We start from the raw sequence: 19,151 nt of genomic DNA on the forward strand, positions 1-19,151 counted from the left end.
TACGCTTCTTCGCGTTTGATTTTTTTCACCACTATATGCCCCCGAGCGTTTTTTTTTTTTCACTGGAGTAACCAATACCGAAAGCTGTAGACATCATAAGCATTCAGCTGCGTCGTACATGTACCCACTACACCGCGGAGCGTTGCACCGCTTTGCTCTTAGACCTACCCTATGTATGGTGCTGTCGATGGTTCAGTCGGTAAGCGTCATGTCGGAATCGCAAGTATTCAACCTCAGTCCCAGTTCAGTCTCATTCATTCATTCATTCATTCATTCATTCATTCATTCATTCATTCATTCATTCATTCATTCATTCATTCATTCATTACTGCGGTTTACACAAGAAATTGTTCTGTTATTCACGCTATCACCCGTAAAACAAGCTGAATGAGGGAAGCGGGCTTCTCCTCACAGAGCCTCTGAATGTGGAGAAGCCACCTATGACGAACGCATTTCAGAGACACGAGCGCGCAGGGACAGCTATTGAAGCTCGCGGCAAGCCCCATAAGAAGCAGTCGCCTGCGAAGCAGGTAAAATTAAACACAACAATGACAAGAAAATACCAAAGAAGAATTCATGGCTGATATCCTCATCATCGAATCCTTCCAGGAGATCATTCATCCTTGTTTGGAATGGTCCTTGCTAACTGATCGAGACGAGATTGCAATAAAGTGAGCAGTATGCATAATAATGTCTTATGTCGCGCATAACAACCTTACTTAGTGCCATAAGCGCCAACTAGGGGTGGCTCTGGGGCCCGAGCCCCCTCCGAAGTTTTCCGGTGGGGGCAGAGCCTCCCCCCAGCCAAGTCAAGGGACCTCCAAAGGAGGCTCGACTTTGCGAATTAGATATTGATTCAAGAGGGGCAGGATTCTGAAATTCTTACCAAGGTACTGTGGACTGACGAAGCGAACTTTTCCCGAAGTTGCCAAGTAAGTATCCACAAGGAACACTATTGGAGTGAGCAACAACCCCACTGGCTAGGAAGATCCCGCCACCAGTATCAATGGTCTTTTAACATTTGGTGCGGAATATATGACAGCACAATCATTGGTCCAGTGTTTTTAACGACACTCTGACCGGTAAGAGGTATGTAATTGAGTTCCTCAAAGGGCCGGTTAAGACTTCTGCTGCACAATGCCACTAGCCCGGCTTGACGCAATGCGGTATCAGCGTGACGGAGCCCCAGCCCACAGCTGCAGTCAAGCACGAGCATGGCTCAATGTTACCTTCCCAGGGCAATGAATTGGGAGAAACGAACCTGTCCTGTGGCCGACAAGGTCACCCGACCTCAACCATACTGACTTTTTCTTGTGGTGTTATATTAGGGATCACTCATACACGACGGAAACGACGACTCCAGGAACCTCATAGGAGAAGATAACTGAAGTCTACCGCAGCATTTCACCGACGGTGCTCACGGCAGCGACAGCAAGCCTTCTCAGAAGGTCGCAGTGTTGTATCGTTGCAGAAGGTGACCTTTTCGACCACTTTCTTTCCAACCAACAGTTCGTACAGCCGTGCGATTCACCGCGACTCCACGCGTTAGATTCATCATCATCATCATCATCATAATCATCATCGTCATCATCATCATCATCATCATCATCATCATAATCATCCGCCAATTTTTATGTCCACTACAAGACGGTCTCTGTCAGCGATATCTCCAACCACAACTCTTTTTTTAGACTACGCAATCTGCAACACTAAGGGCCCGGAAAGACAGCCCGGGAAGGAAGACAGCGCGCTTAAGTTCGCAGCCATCCCTGCTCGCCCTTTATCATCGCACCCACCCATGGCTAACAACAATTATATACGGCCCGCGGGCCACGTAAACGTAAGCCGCGCACAAACATTCGCAGCCACGGCAGGGATAGAGAAGACGCACGCTCTCCTTCCCAAGCGCGCGTTTGGTCACGTGATCTCCAACTAACACAAATATTGAGCGTGGGAAGATAGTTCCCATCAGGCCGCCATGCTTTTCGGCTCACTGTTGCGTGCTTTGTCTCGCATCCATGACGTGTGGGTCGCTCATTCACGTGGCTTTCGGAGTTTATACGGAACATCACGGCAAGGACGAAAAGTAAGGCTAGAAATAGAAAACATACGTGTTTGAAAAGGCGGCAGCGAAAGAAAGAAAGACACGGACATAGACAGAATGACAAGAATGAGCGCTGAACTTACACCAACATGATTGTGAACGCTCTCCTGAGGAATCTGCAAAAAAAGAAAAAGGACCTACCACATGCGTGCCTGCACCACCTTATATTTCCCGAGGGATCAGTTATAGCCTGCAAAGAAACTTCACGTCTCCATATCGAATTCTTAAGAAAGACTAGTTTGATTGACATATAGTGAAACTCTTCATCTGTATTGTAAGAGACGCTCGGGCGGAGCAATTGCCGGCCTTGATCACCAGGCTAAACCAGCCTGTTGCTACAATTCACCACCACCACCAGTAGGGCGGCAATTTCTTCGAATAAGTAGCATTGCGACTACGCTCCTCTGTGTGATCCCCTAAGCAGCAGTTGCCATAGGCCAAGCACAATCCTCTGTCTCTATGAGCCGGTAGGTGTCTTTATAGCAGAATGGTTGAGGCGAAAATTCTTGTACTCTCGAGAGACCTCTCTCCGAGCTTCAGAGGACAGATCTGTGCACGTGCCAATGGCTCGACGTAGAGGACAGACTTTCCCGTGGATGACGCGTGTGAGTTGCGGCGCACATTCTCCGCGCGCTTCCAGATGGCCCGGCCAACAACATGCATGCGAACACCCCGGCCCCGGCGCGCGCATGCACAGGCACAAAAACACGGGTGGTGGGCAGGGTCCTAACTCACCCGGCCACGCCAGAGAAGTGGCATCGAAACGGCATCGCTTGGCGCTCCGCACCGACCGACCGGCAGCGGCGCTATATTTACGATCGCCATCGTGAGCAGTGCGCCCCCGCCACATCGCGCGCCGGCGGTAGCTGCGAACTGGGCTGCTGCGCAAGGGGCTTAGGCCTAACTCCCGTGTTCTCGGCGTTGGCCCCCCTCCCCTGCGGCTCCGCCCTGATCACCCAAGAGGAGAACGAGGATGAGGAAGAGACCACGGTGCACCCAGCGCTCACGGGTGAGATATACGACCTTTTACGAATCCGCTAAAGTGACATTCCTGCGTTCCCTCCGTCTGTGGCATGCCACCCCTAAGCCTGAACACGTGAGTCGACGGCAGCCCCCCCCCCGAGTGAGCTCCATGGCTCTATGCCGCCAGTACTGCCCCCGTCTTATCCTCCGTGGGAAACCTTAGTCAAGCAGGGCTGGCCCGGCACCTTTAAAAGAAAGACGACCCCCCCTCCTTTCTTTCTTTCTTTCTTTTTTCATTCATGCATCGCGATAGCCCAGACTGGACGTTCCCGTGGTCTAAGATAAGGCTAGCTCTGCTTCGGTCTTATGCCGAGCGTGTGTAAGCTGTCGCCTACTTCATGTAGTCGGTAGTGCACGTACACGTCATGAGGGGAAGGGGGGGTGAGTCGTGTGCCAAATATTCACATGTGACGTCATATATATATGCTTTCTGTGAGGCAAACGCGCTTGTAACTCCCTCTGCGTCTGCTAGTTCGTGCGTATGCTGTTCTTGTCCGCTGAATTATATCGGTGATTCGATGTCGGTGATGCTCCAGAAGTTTGAATGGATCGCGCTGCAAACGACAGTTTTTTGTCCGACTATGATCGATTGCGAATGATTTGTGCGAGTGTCCGTCATGTATAGACAGATAGATGAGGCTTACTTTCTTCGAGTTTGACCTGGCTTAGAAGCCTATTGGAGGACATCCGTTTATAGATGTCTCGCATCAATTCCTTGAGGGACGCGCCGTCCTTTTTTTTCTTTTACTCCTTCTGATATGCATCATCACAAGTTGGTTGATTTTAAAAAAATAATCATTTGTATAGAGTTTGTTCAATACACTAACTTTGCTGTTTGTTGGGTGCCGCAAGTAGCATTGGGTCATCTACTAAGCACATCATTACAAAGATCCATCAAAACCGCGAGCTGGCAGGAAACAGCTCCCTTCTTGTAAGCAAGGTGCGAATCTCCTGTGCCAGAATGGCAAACGGGAAACTGGCATTTAACGATGTTCGTGCCCATTCTTTGATCTGTAAATGAGATACACTGCCCATTTTGCTGTATAGGGCAAGCTATTTAATAAACCAAAGTGCGCGTTCATCTCATTTTTCTCCTTTAGGAAAACTATGAATTGGGCTAGTTGGCAGGGTGGGGGGAATTCATGACTACTACGGCGCAAACAACAAAGATGAAAGGGAGACGCGAAACGACGGAAACATGCGCTGAATATCAACTGACGTTGATAGTCAACGCTTGGTCCTGTCGTTTCGTGGCTCCACTTCTTTGTTCGCGCTGTAGTAATTATGAACTTTCCCCTTCGTTTTCCCAATCAACAACTATGTCCCATTTTAAGGCACTGTCTGTGTTTTTTTGAGGGAGAATTTTTCCCGTTGACCTAACATTTAACAAATTCTTCTCTAGACTCCCCTAACCAACATCTGCCTTGCGAATGCGGTCTAAACAACGTTGGTCTTAACTCTCATAGAACGCTAATACTCTTTAACATCTCGAGGTAAGCTCGGAGTTAGTTTCAGCATGGCTACTGCTATAGCCGTTGCGAGTCCGCTGGCATGTGGCCGTTCGTATGATATACAGAAGGCGTTTGTAGCATACACTGAGAAGCAGTTACACCGGCCTGAGAGTCATTGCTCTGGCCGGTGACTTAGCGCGTGTTAGAGCCGAAAGGAGGAGAAACGTATAGGTACGATACGTTACGACGATGGCAGAAAACGTAACAAATAATGCACGAATAGTATTTTTTTACTCCAGTTTATTACAAATATTTGTGGAAATGTCGAAACAAGTTGTGAGCACTTCTTTTTCCACTTCTGGAAAAGCTGAAGCACTTAAAACCACATAGTGGAAAGCGGATATTGGTTTATGGTAAGAGTTTTGCCACGAAGCACTCGGACCTTTTCGTCAATGCAAACGAACGGAACTTGATAACTTCAGTGGATAAAGTGTAGACTATTTAGTTATTTATGACGATATTTATTGTGGAAAGACAGCTGCGATTATGGTACAATATAGACAGAAAAAGGTACCTTTGCTAAAACCTAAACGTCTTATGAATATTTCCAGAGAGCCACGTCAGTTTTTAAGTTTGTGTAAAAACCTAGAAGCACGATACGATAAACCAGAGCATTCCGCCCTAGAATCATGGTGAGCTGAAATGGCGTCCTTTGAACATACATATACCTTTAACAAATGGTTTATCTTTGTGTTTCTAGGGCGGGACATGTTATTAGAACACGATTTACCGTCAATGGGTCATTACAGGGTTTGCACTTCGGCTGTTCTTGGTTTTTTAATAAGGAAGCTATTATGGATGAGATTTGTGTCTTATAGGTAGCCGGCACAAGAAGAATTTGATGAAGCGTTCCTGATGGTTGCAGATCTTCCATTAGCCGATTACAGGTTTAATGAGGCGTAGCTTGTTATTCATTGTGGAATTCCCCTCACTCTACAACATTGAGGCGTTGCGAATAGCTCTTATCCTATCTTTCAATTGTAAATTTATTTGTGTGTTTGAGGGTTTTGTTGCACTGGAGGCGCATTCAGCTGGTGTTCTCATTACCAATAAATTCCTACATGGATTGACACCCAACAAAGGCGGACAACTTTTCCTTGGTTTGTGATGCTATCTAACATGTTTAAAATGTCTCTTGTCTCCAGTGACGACGTCTAGCTCCGATTTTGTCTGCAGTGCGTTAACTACACTTAACGAGTGTGCGTAAACAACAGATTTCTTTATCATTTCTGTTGGCTACTTTCTGCCTGGCTATCGACAGCTCATACATCTATGCTGTGAAAATTGACGCTATATGCGGTTAATTCACTCAGTTTCCTCACTGTTCTAATACAACTCCATATCCCACGTGTTCTTGTGTCTTTGAATTAACCACCTATAATATTCAATGAAGCCCTCATACATATGTGATGTTGTATTGCGCAGAATTATCGTAATATGTGTTTGCGTGGTGCAATTGTTTTTTTTAGGTGTTTTGGTCTAAAATTTCGGAAGTTCGCAAAATCGCACCACGGAGCTATTCCACGCGGCTTGTCAGCCACGTAGAGCGCCTCGCTTGGGATGTTGCATTCGTTAAGTATTTCTTCAAAGCCAATCAAGCTTTTGGGTTATTTGTGTAGTGTAGTCTTGTATCACATTCGTTAAAAAGATTGTGATATACATGTTCTGACAAAGCTTTAATTCTAAGTACATATAAACGTGTGAGGAATGTTCTTCTGTGCTGTAACGAGGGTTCGTTATAGTAAACGTTAAAGTATACAGGCGATTGTGGAAGTTCCAGAATCACAAGTCGTCAGGCACAATCCATGATTGCGTTAGGCTAAAGGTGCTCAAAATATTAATGTCTGGCTGAGCCTTACACCCCACATCCGTAGCCTAACATTCTACGCACCAGAGATCGGTATATGCGTAAGAGACACGTGTGTTCGGAACCCCAGTGCTTCTGAGATCGAACTTCAGGTAGGTTGAGCGCTTTATTGACTCTTGTTTTTTAGCAAGCCTATGCAAGATCGGAAATTCAGTTTTTTGCCAAATACTATGCCTAGAAATTTCTGTACTTGTTTGATCAGAAGAGAGAAGAGTAACTACACTTAACTCGAGCGCCGCGTCTGACTGAATGCCCCGCTTTTGTGAGAATAAAACCCGTAGCTACAATTGCTTGTGAAAATCTTACAGTTTCCTGTGAGGAAAATCGGAAACAGTCTCTGTCTCCCCAGTCTGTTCGCTTATTTTTGAATTTTCCTCTCACATATTTATATGCTTGAGATATGGTAGGCTATTTATCAGTCAAGCACATATATTGAGTGCATTACTGAATATGGCATGACTGTGTTTATTGAATTTATTTTTATGACGAAGGGTTTATTTATTTATTTATTTATTTATTTATTTATTTATTTATTTATTTATTTATTTATTTATTTATTTACTTACTTACTTACTTACTTATTTATTTATTTTTCTTGAAGTGCCCAAGAACAGCTTTACGCCTTAGTATTGGTGCACTTGTGTTACATGAAGAACATAAAACATAAAAACAAAACAAACGAAAACAGAAACGGAAGTGTTGTGCTTAAAATGCAGCCCTAAGGTACGCTGTTTTCCTGAACAAAGGTACGGGAAAGCACTCTCCGCAGTCGTACTTGAACAGTTCTGTCTGACATAAAATCTCTATGCAATTCAGCATTCTGCCACAAATTCTGAGGTCGTCCAAGTCCTTTATTATTCCATAGCGCCAAGTAGCGTCGTACGCCTTCTATAAGTCAAAGCATACTGCAAGGTGATGGTATTTGTGCAAAAATGTTCTGCATCCTTCAAGGCGAACAAGGTGATCGACTGTTGAGCAGCCCTCTTTATAGACTCGCCGATTGATGCCTAATAAATGTTTAATTTCATGAATGAAAGCCAGTCTTGTGGGGATAATGTTCTCATATGACTTTGCTGGACAACTAGGGAGTGCAATGAATCGGCAGCTACTAGGAAAGTTTGGGGATTCGCCCGTTTTTTTAGGAAGGAACAATAATAGTCATTCTTCAAGCTTTGGGCATCTTACCACATTCTCAAATTAAATTTAACAAGTCGAGCAGGCCTGTGTATAGTGCTACGATCGGCCGGGAATTCAACCTCTCAAGTGTGGGAAACATTCCAGCGTGCTTTCCCGCGTCGAGACGATTTCCCTCATTCCCGAAAAGGCTGTTGTGATCGACCTGGTCTTCGACCTCTCGAATGAGGGAAACCTTCCAGCGTGCCATGTCGAGATAATTGCCCTCGTTCTCGGGAATGAGGTCGTCGACGTCACAACCTGTCAGAGGCACTGCCACTTCCACAAGTTTCCCAAGTTTTCCAAGGAGACATCGACTACCACCAGACCGCGAGGGGTTATTGAAGGCCGTCCTAGCCCCCGTGTTATGCAGAACCGCTCGCGACTCGGATGAGAGTCACAACGACGTAGCAGCATCACTTGGGCAACAAGAAGTTTCTCGAAGTGTGGGCTCTTCCTGCCGTTATTTTTTTGATGAGTCAGGTAGAAAGCTGTCCATTAAGTTATGATGTGTGATCCTAAGGTCGCTCGACTTGGCCGTGTGTGCCAGTTGATCCACGGGGTTTTGTTTGGCTCAGTGGAACCCAGAGCCGGAACCGGTCGTGGCGCACCCCCGTGTGGTAGCGCTGCTCCGCGGATGGCTTTGGTCGTCTCCATGGTTGTATGCCTTGATCTATTTTGTGTTAGGGCAACCCGAGGGTCACTCAGACTTGTGCCCTGTAAGGCCGACATGGCTGTTTGTGTGTTGAGTGCAGTAGCTCAGTCACGCTGCACCAGAGCAGCCCCCTTGTCCGGGAAGAACCGTTGGCCCGAACCAAAGCCCCCCGCCCAGTCAACCCGGGTAGAGGGGAAGTGCCGGGGTCAATGTACCGAATGATGTTGGGTTGATGGGTACATGTAATCTCTGGGACGCGGCATCTCCGGGTGCCAAGTCCTCTTCCCACCTGGCAACGGCACCGATGAAGTGAATACATTCTTTTCTCATTTTTTTTCATCGTCATGATGCCCGTCTTCGTCACCGTCTCCTTATGCTTGCGATGAAGACCCACCTCACCCGGTCGAGATTGTATCAATAGCTACTTCGGAAAGATGGGCAAGCATTGCATATAGTGTATCCAACCCTCTCAAAGCTGAACTTTTGTCTCTCTGATGGAAAATGATTATAGGGGGAGAAAACGAAGCTTCTCTAATTGAATTTCGTGCCCAAACAGCGTCTACATCATTCTGAGGTCACATATTCGCAAAATTTCCTTGTACCTGAACCGTTTATTTGCACTGAGAGTTTCCAAAACTTATCAAGTTGATTATTTGCCTGAATAATAAAAAGAAGACACGGAGCTCTTATTTTCTGACAATAAATTAACTAGCCGTGAGAAGGTGCTCTCAAAAGAAATGACGTCACAGGGAGCTAGTGCGGGAAGATCGCCGTGGCGTCGCCGCCTGTCTTTTCCTTTTGCGTCACCTTTATCTGGCCAAGGCTCTCCACGTGGCAAAAGTTGCTTATCCGTTGTTTCGGAAGCACAATCTTCAAATCTACCTCATATTTATGAATCTCTTTAATGTCCTTTTATTTTTAAAGACCCACGGAACACCTCTCAACAAGGCAAACAGCGCATGAGTAATGTTGAAAGTACTTAAATGCGTACGTGTACCGTGGGAACGATAGCAGGTCTCTCGCATAAGTGCTTTCCGCGCAAATCCGGTGGGGATCATCAGCGCGGGTCATCGCAACCTCTAAAAGCCTTCTCCATTCATTCTACTATAACCACAAGGCTCGCGCGCATTCCAGTGACCGCGACCGATGCTATCAACACTTTCTCTACAGTGTGTGGCGAGCTTCCGTGAACTCGCATTCACTACGTTCGAGCAGACGGCTCGCAATTGTCGACAGTCGCGTACGTATATGTTATCCTTGCATAGCAAGCAATATGCTTCAGTTCCCCGCCTAAGGCGCCTCTTTATACCACGCAAGCTCGCATACCATGGGGATTCATTCGCCATATCTTACCTTCGATATATGGACGGCGTGAACACTAAATACCTTGTTGCGAGCCTTTCTTGGGCGAGTGCTTTGCGTGACTCTTATTTTAGTATTCTACCTGTGCACATTGCTTCACCTGCCCATGCGTCTTCCTTCCTCGTTACTGGGTTCAGATCACGTATCAGGTGGACAAACGAAACATACTCAATCTTAGAGTAGCATTAAACGAACACCGAGAAGCAGCACTTCGAACGTTTCGTGTAAGCGGGTTCGGTGGGTGCGCGTTGCGTATAGTCACGGATTTGACAACTGTATTCCCTCCCTGCTTTACCAGTGACCCATACTCGCCTCCATACAAGGCACACCCTGACGTCACAAAACTACCGCTTCTGGTAGTTTGGCTAATAGAGATCTGCAACCATCAGGAAAGTCGAGGAAGCTGTCGTTAAAGAGGTGATTCGTGAGGGTTAGGATTGCAGTAACAGATAGGGATTGTGCGTCGATATTTATCTTGCAGCAGAAGCCCGAAAGCACTGAGGTCGCCACAATCACGCCCACAAGTTTTCCTTTCATGTTCGCAATTTCATTGCGATGTGAAACGCCTCGAAATGTTCTGGCATTTCCAGGCTTCTATAAAACCAGGAGCAAAGGTCTAGATGCCGCTAGAGCGGCAACCGAACTGCACAGACTCACGGCGCACTGAACACGGTGAATGTTTGTCATCATTTGTAGAGCTCGATGCTCTACAAATGGCCACTGTGGGCATACATACAAGCGCTTAGAAACATTGACCGTTTTAATGCGATTATCACTCTTTCGGAACTTCACGCAGTTTCCGGTATGTATACATATCTAACCTCTTCCACCATATCCAGTGACTCATAAGTTGTCTATATACCAGCTTGGACAATTAGGTATGAGCTGGCCGCTGTCTTGCCTAGTACACGACATGGGCTAGAGGGTATCTGGCCGAGCAGACAACTTCCTACTGAATGCTGTCTGGCGTAGTACGTAGTAGACAACTTGGGTCGCTCGGTATGATGTGTCACAGGGTATGTGCCCGAACAGGCAACTCCGGCTCTGCGTATGTGGTATTGGTATGTTCCCAATCTTCGTGAATCCCCCAGAATGAATGTGCCAAGGTGACATAAGGAGTATGTAGCCTTAACTATGATAGAGTGATAGCGCTCGCATCCACAACAGAAGCCTCCGCATAAAGCGCGGCTGCTTGATGAAGAGCCATTGCAACGACGTTGCTACGGAGTTCTAAATGGGGTGCACTGATTAAAACAAGATATACTGTGTCGTGGTATATCATTTGGCATTGTTGGCCGCGAGAGTGCCACTTCGTGCGTCTGAGGTGGTAGTACGGTGTGTCGCTACTTTGCTTTAAATGGCCCCTCACCAGACGACACAGCAAATTTCGATTATAAATTGGAGGTTATTACGTGCCCTCTACGGAGCGTTCTGTCGCAAGAATTTTAACGCGACAGCGTTAAGGAGCTCGTGTCGCAGAAAAGCCGGTGTCGTCGGCGTCGGCTCAGGCGTCGTCGGCATGGCCGTGAGCGATAAATCCCAGCAGGCACTTCATGAATAAAAAATAACTTGCAACATGGGCTGGGTGGGAATCGAACCAGGGTCTCCGGAGTGTGAGACGGAGACTCTACCACTCAGCCACGAGTTTTTTTTATTTATTTAACTCAGCCACGAGTTCGATGCTTCAAAGCGGTACAAAAGCGTCTCTAGTGAATGCGGTGTTGGCTTAGAAAGCTCAGGCGTGCATCGCTTGCTCAGACGCACATTTCGTTGCCGCGCCGAACGCGGCGCTGCTCGACGCTCACCGCGTCCGATGCGGGACGCGTAGTCGCTGCGCCGTAGCCCACTGTCTTACACCCCTTGGCGGGTCGACGGGAACGCTGTCGCGTTCCACTCTTGAAGGCGAAGCTTAAGCGTCCTCCAATTTTTTCAAATGGGTTCATTAATAGCCGAGATTGAAATATTTCAGTGCCGCGAACCCATGATATCAGGAGGCGAGGGCCACTGCCAAGAGAGACACTCGCTCCATTTGCCCCGTCTAGCCTCAGCAAGCGAAATTCCTTCCCTGCGTCCTCCCATACCGGAGCTGGAGGATCGCGTGACGCATACGTCACGGGCTCCGGCTTCATTTTAACGCGACAGCGTTAAGGAGCTCGTGTCGCAGAAAAGCCGGTGTCGTCGGCGTCGGTGTCGGCGTCGTCAGCGTTGGCCGTGAGCGATAAATCCCAGCAGGCACTTCATGAATAAAAAACGACTTGTAACATGGGCTGGGTGGGAATCGAACCAGGGTTTCTGGAGTGTGAGACGGAGACTCTACCACTCAGCCATGAGTTCGATGCTTCAAAGCGGTACAAAAGCGTCTCTAGTGAATGCGGTGTTGGCTTAGAAACGAGCTCTAAGGCTCAGGCGTGCGTCGCTTGCTCAGACGCACATTTCGTTGCCGCTCCGAACGCGGCGCTGCTCGACGCTCACCGCGTCCGATGCGGGACGCGTAGTCGCTGCGCCGTAGCCCACTGTCTTACACCCCTTGGCGGGTCGACTGGAACGCTGTCGCGTTCCACTCTTGAAGGCGAAGCTTAAGCGTCCTCCAATTTTTTCCCCCTTGCTTTTTTGCTGCGTGGCGCACTACCGCTGACGGCGTCGCGTGCGAGCTGTTGCGATTGTCTCGTTTCGCGCAGCACACGACTTTGCGCGCTGTGCACGAGAACACCTGACTATCGGTATAAGTCAGTGCTACACGAATACTGAGGCAGACACAATAAGCTGTTCATAGAGGATGACTGCGCGCTGGAACACGGTAGAAAATGACATACTTTCGTTGTCTGCGCGCACGACTGCATGGCTTGGGAACACGCAGACAAAACGGAAGCACATCTCTCTTGCTACGGGGCGAAGTAAAACAAGAACACGCCGACATTGGGTTTGTGTGTTTTATTATTACTGCGGGCATTCGGTTTGCGTGTTTTATTATTTCTGTAAACTATAGTTCGTCTACTGAAGCAACAGATAACACAAATAACAAATGTTGCCTTCAATAATTCTCGAAGTCACGTGTCACTACGAGTGACGTCACAGCAGTGCGATGTACGTAGGCGCACTTGTGCGATATGCGTCGACTCTTTGGCTGGTAGTCCGGTGCTCATGAGGAGAAGAGGGCAAACGGCGTTCGGTTTGAAATTTCAGCTCTTTCCGCGGCGCGTAGCGATGTAGTACTCTAGCAGACACGATCGTTAGCGCCCATTGTATGCACGGCGCTTGTTAGCTCAGAATGACCAGACCTGGTGAGGGGTCCTTTAAGGCTAATCGCATTAACGTCGACATTCATTATGAGGTGTGTTCTATCAGTATTTGTTATAGTAAGGAATTGTCGCTGCGCTAGAGTGACATCAACACTTTAGTCTCTAACAGTAAATCAGCCCTTCCTGTATGCATTATACACGAGTTCACGGATTGCTTAGTGAACTTCTTTTTGAAAGGCTGATATTTATAAAAACTTCCATGTAATTGCATTAGTCCTTCTTTGTCTTTCTTCTTATTATTATTTATCATTTTCGAGAGCCCGTTCTTATTGTGCACATTTTCCCAGCCATTATTCAGATGAGTGACCTTTGCATTCACATTAATATTATCGTGCAGCGGTCATCAATCTTGTTTACGATCGCATTTTATGCGCGCTCTCGTACGTCCTACCTCGCGAGTCAAGTAAGGAACCTGTTTCCGTTTCTTGACTTGTTATCGCATTTTTCCCTCTAAGCATATGCTAGGATTAACAGTACACGGGGAAAAAAATGTAGTTAATTTTTTCACTTTTTTTTTTTACTTTTTCTCTTCATCTTCCTCTTCATTATTTTTTTTATTTTATGGAGGGGGCTTTACAAACTCGGCCGTTACCTTCTTCGTTCACTTAGCAGCAGTACGCTAATTAGTGTCAACTATGTCGGTTGTTGGCCTGCTTACTCGAAGATTCGGCAGCCAAACGCGTTCTCAAGAATTTTAGCTACAACGTATCTTAGAGCAGCCGCACGTCCTGTGCTTGTAAGGACGAGTAATTAAAAAGAAATTCCAGGAGATACTGCCGTTTGGCTAGGCTTTTTCGAATATTGCAAGTATGTATGCTCTTGGCTTCCTTTTCTTGCTTCGCATAACTTGTGGTAGTACAGGTTGGCACACCGGCGGTGCTTTAATGGCCTTTTTTTCTTTCCATGCGTTATTCTTGCTTTTAGGCGCACACTGTGCGTATTTCTTGCGAGAGAAGTGCAGCAAGCAAGCGTACTTGCGGCATGCCCTAGACTATGATGTTTGGTGGCTCCAGTAGGTTAAGATAAATATGCGTGCGCGGAATCGAGTCTTCTCCAGAACTTCAAAGCGTCAAAGACTGGTTGGTTTTTTTAAAGGACAGTGTTCATTACTGCACACGGTGGCTGTTGAGGGGACCTTCTCCAGCCTTCGTGTCGCTTGCAGCTGCTGTCATCATTATGCTGTTATAACTGAAGTCGGAGGCCGCAGCAGCAGTGCTAGACGTTGTGTGCTGGATTGTTTACTTATGGTTATTCTGATTATCTCGGAGTTCTATTTCACAAACGTTCATATCACGCGAAGCTGTACTCCCATACCGTAACTTAGGTTGTTTCAAGATCATTTAGAGACACTTTCAGCAAACGCTGCCATTGCGACTGATGCGTTGCAGTGCAAAGCAGAAGTCAGGCGTTGAGGACCTTTCGTCCTGCATTTTATTGGTCTTTCTTTTCTTTCGGTTGAGCCAGCCTACTTGATAAACACAACAGGCAATTTCAGGTCTGATGTATTTTGGGACGTTGTTTCTGTCGCTCTGTTGTCTGTAGTGTGACGTCCTGTAGACGAAAGTTCTGTAGTTCTTGATCAATATTTAATTAAAAATTGACAGAGACCTCTTTAAGGCTATGTAAATTTGTTAGTACAAAAAAGAAAAATGTAAATATATTCCCCACCGGGGTTTCGAACTTGAGATCTGACGATCCCGAACCCAGCATCTTACCACTGCACCACGCCGAACTTTTTTTTTTCTTTATTGCATGGAATTATGAGTAGTGTCAAACCAATACAGTTACATTACACATAAACATGCATGAGAAACAAATGCACACATGTTATGCAGTCCAATGAGAGTTCAGAATTCTGGCGAACAAACACAGGTGTCCAGACGCGAAATCCATTCACGTACGGTATCAAATGCCGCAACCACACTACGCACTTGAGCAGTCTCTTCTCGGAAGATAGACCTTGTCGAGCGGGGTGGCTCGGCATGTCAGTCGATCATTCGACTTCTCCATAATGAATAAAGTCCTAATAACATAAACAAATCATATTGTGTATTACTGGCTGTCTTTTTGAAAGGAAGGAACCGGATACCATAATATCTGAGCGGAAAGCCTTGTTTGATAGTTCTTTGTAAAATGTCCCAAAAATATAAATACGTCACGACAAAATATAAAGCAATGTTCTATTGTCTCGGGCTGATTGCAAAGTCTACAATTTGTATTCCAGGTACATACAGTCCTTTTTCCGGAAGCCACGTTATAACTGGCACTGTGGAGGTGTGCAGCTTAAAGAAAAATGTTTTCGCTGCTGGCGCAATGCACAATGTACGGACACGGCAAAGAACATCTTGACCAAATAGAAACGGATATGTCTTTCGGTACAGAGGTTCAGGGAAAAAGTTATCTATAAGTTCTACATTTAGCGACGTGCGATTAACGGTAAACAAATATTCACGGGTGAATCTGGCTTTTAAGAATGAAATAGTGTCGACAAGTTCCTTTAGGAAGCCCCATAATGGTATTTCTTGAGCAATGTTTGTCGTGACAAAAAGAAAAGGGAGGTGTGACGCAAGACGTGCTCGATTAACTGCGAGAAGGAATGGATGACGGACATTTTTAAGGTAAAATAAGCGCATGACCAATTGTCGCACAAATAAATGTACAAAATCCAGGCCTCCCTTTTCAAGCGGAAGAAAAACGTTGTCCCTTCTCATGGCTTCCCATGATGAATGCCAAATAAAACATGCAAATATTCTATGAAGTGCTTGAACATAGACACGTGAGCAGTGCACAGCCTGCAGAACATAAAGAAGCTTAGAAGCGAGAAATGTATTACATGCCTTGGCTCTCGCAAAAATGGAGAAATCAGGTCCCTGCCAGGTTGTCACCTTTCGGCGGATAGTGGTTATCGTGGACGTCCAATAAGGCTCATTATTACGGAAGTTATCGAGAGGCACACCAACATGTCGCAACGGAGACTGATTCCAATGAATATCCGCGAATACAGAGGGAGTGAGCGCCCACATGCCTAGCCAAAAACCCCTACTTTTGTCAAAATTTACACTAGCTCCTGCAGTCTCACAGAAACGTAGGGTAGCGTTTATAGCCTTGGTAATGCTTGGCTTATCGACGTAGGGTTGCAGTATGCAGTTGTCTCTCGCTTTTCGCACTTTTGAGCGCGCATATAATTCGTGTGTTCAATGCAAAATAGCTACATAAACATTCGTGTATGAGTGTTCATTCTGACAGCATATTGCCACGATGTAAACACGCCACGATATACCTGTCGATGGTAGCAACACTTTTGCGACAGAACGCTTCTGTTGCGACTTCAGAACTATTGGCCGTCGCGACCGAATGTTTCTGTTGAGACGTCAGAATTCCTGTCGTGACGACGGAATCGCTGTCACGATAGAAAGCTGTTGTCACGACTTCAGAACTTTTGTTGTCGCGACAGAACGTTTATGTTGCGACTTCAGAACGCTTAGTCTTCTCAACAGGATATTTCTGTTGCGACATCAGAATTTCTGTTGTAACGTCAGAAATGTCTGTCGCAACTACAGAAACGTCAGGAACCTCTGTCGTACAACAGAAATTTCTGCAGTTGTGACAGAAATTTGTTGCGACAGGAATTCCTGTTGTCTTTTTCAACTGGGAGATTGCGCAACTGTTTTCTTGGCGGAGTTTAATACAGTAGTTCTCATCCTGCATAACTTAAATGGCACAACAACAGCAATACCGGCCACTGTTATAGGTAGCTTTTCCTTGCGCTATTCCATGCCCGCGTTTAGTGACTCTTCTACATTACGTAAAACTAATTTTCAGTCCATGTTCATGCTATTCGGATAATTTGGTTGCACGATGACAAGGTTTTGTTTTTGAACACAATGGTTCGTTCGACACAAAACCTGCACTCGAAAGTAAGCCTTCATTGAATACTTTTGGTCAAAGCTAAAGGGGGTGATCGAACCAGGGTAGTTGAGCCGCCGGGTTCCCCTGGCACGTCATAAGCGGCACCTCGAATCATTCTATTTGCGCCAGTAAAGGTGTCCTTCACCGCAACGCCGCTGAGCGCGCGGAAGAGACGTCTTGTTGTAGGATAAATGGAAATGCATGAAAACCTCTGACAAGCCTGTCAAGCACCTGGCACTACAGCCGTAATAATAAAACGACTGAAAGTCCATATTTAAACAGGTCCTTTCGCATGATTAGGGCAGTGGTTCCGCTTTCCCGATGGGGGCCCATTTATTTCTCTTTCCCGTGCCAGTAGTCAGGTCTGACTCTGCAACAAAACTTTACTGACAAGCAGGAAACGCCGACGGTTTAATGTATCAATACGTCAAACAGCACGCACACCGGAATATAGGCGCACTAAATGTCCGTGCTCCGAAGAGACCGTATGCAAATATACATATAGATAGAAACACTTATTTCACCGAAACGCCTTTACGTCGGAATGTCCGAGGCACCAGGAATAAGATTTCGCAGGCAAATTGTCTTTGGCAATGACCGCAACTGATGCTGGCTACGTTGACTGCAATCAGGATGCGCGCGCAAGAATTGTTAAAGTTGACTTGCAAGGACGTCGAAATCTGGTGCCAGTCTATCGACTTGATGGCGACTGACATGCGCCGCTCGACCAGTCGGTCATCGAACGCGCGATCTGAGTCAGCAGAGCGGCAGGCAACACTCTCGCGTGGGAGCTGAAGGAAATAGATGCGATCGTCGAGCGTGCTTGTGCGAAAGCAGTTATTTCAATAAATTCCCCGAGCCACAGATGTGCCTCTTCTAGACTAAGCATCTGGCTATTCGAATTCCCGTGCAAGGGTAAAATAAAGCTAATCAGGTCAACGCAATGACAAAACTTGCCGCCGCAATAGGCCTACAGTATCACCGAAGAAAGAAAGGGCACGGCGCCAGTTGATATTCCATACCGGCGGAATGCAGCGCGACACACGAGGGACATGGAAAAAGGGCGCGCCATTGTATGCACCGTTTAGTGTTTCCGTGCAGAAGGTCACAACGTCGTTTTAAGAGAAACCTCGCGCCTTCTACTTGTGCTTCTTCGTATCAGTCAACTTTCAGACACGCGGTGACGTAACTTTATATCCTAGAAAGAGACACTTGGCGAAGCAATTCTGTGATGCGATGAGCCTCATCACGTGGGACGTCTCGCACCAAGGAACGCGCGCATGCGCTGCACGAAATATGACAAAGAGAGAAACGTAGCCTCTCTCGTGACAGCTCGATGAGGGCGTAAGCTGCCGGCTTTCGAACTTGGGAGAAAGGGAGGTAGTGCGCGGCAGTGGGGCCGGCGCTTTATGGACTCGCGACGGGTAGGCACCTTGCTCGCGGCAGGCAGCGTAACCCCCGACAGGGGCGAGACCACAGGTGGCAATTAGGCCCCGAAAAGACCGTGGGCCAGAAGGGCTGACTGCTCCTGCCAGTAATAAATGATACGCGCGACAGGTGGGGGGGGGGGGGGGGTCGAGAAGCAGGGGGAGGACGATACCCGGGAGTAAGAATCGCGACGTGAAAGGAGCAGCAGAATTGGAAGAGGAGGAGACGCGGAGAGGGGGCCCGAAAAGAAAAGAACACCTTTAGGTTGGAATGCGGCGTCGTTGTGCGGGGGCTCGCCGCGGCGGCGTCGCTCGGCGCGCGGTAACGCCCCAAACACACAACTTCATTACAAGCGGGCGCGCTCCTCGTGTGGGGCCAGCGGCGACCTTGCGTTGACCCCCGTGCAACTATAGGAGCAGGCCGGGGAGGAGGAAAGGTGGAGGGAAGCGGAGGGAAAGACGCGTTTGTAAGCGGGATCTTTAACCCCACCCGGCCCCTCAATACATAAGTAGAAGTTAGAAGGGGAGAAAAAAAAAAGCAAACGAAATACTAAAGAAAGTCATCGCTGGGTTCCCCTAAGCATTCTCTTCCCGTTGGCGCGCACTGTGGTGTTGCTTCGAATGACCCGGGCCGTGACCTCCAGCCGTGACCCCCTTTACGCGGACGCCGTGCGTTGTTGCGTCGTGTCGATTTTAACAGCTCTCAGTGTTACTGGGCGTAGTTGTAAAATATGAGCCGGCGCCCGTTTTCCTTTTATGATGGCGGTTCTGTTTCCTTCCTCGCTTCGAACGCACCGGGCAGCGTGAGATGTGTGTTCCAC

General features: G+C 47.2%; 1 pseudogene; it reads right to left on the minus strand.

The window, feature by feature from the left end:
* The window catches only part of LOC139053395 (uncharacterized), a 36,073-nt pseudogene extending 20,056 nt beyond the window's left edge, over positions 1-16,017 (minus strand).
* Between the last annotated feature and the right edge of the window lie 3,134 nt (positions 16,018-19,151).

This window comes from Dermacentor albipictus, chromosome 1 (genome assembly GCF_038994185.2).
Source record: "Dermacentor albipictus isolate Rhodes 1998 colony chromosome 1, USDA_Dalb.pri_finalv2, whole genome shotgun sequence".
NCBI lineage: Eukaryota > Metazoa > Arthropoda > Arachnida > Ixodida > Ixodidae > Dermacentor > Dermacentor albipictus.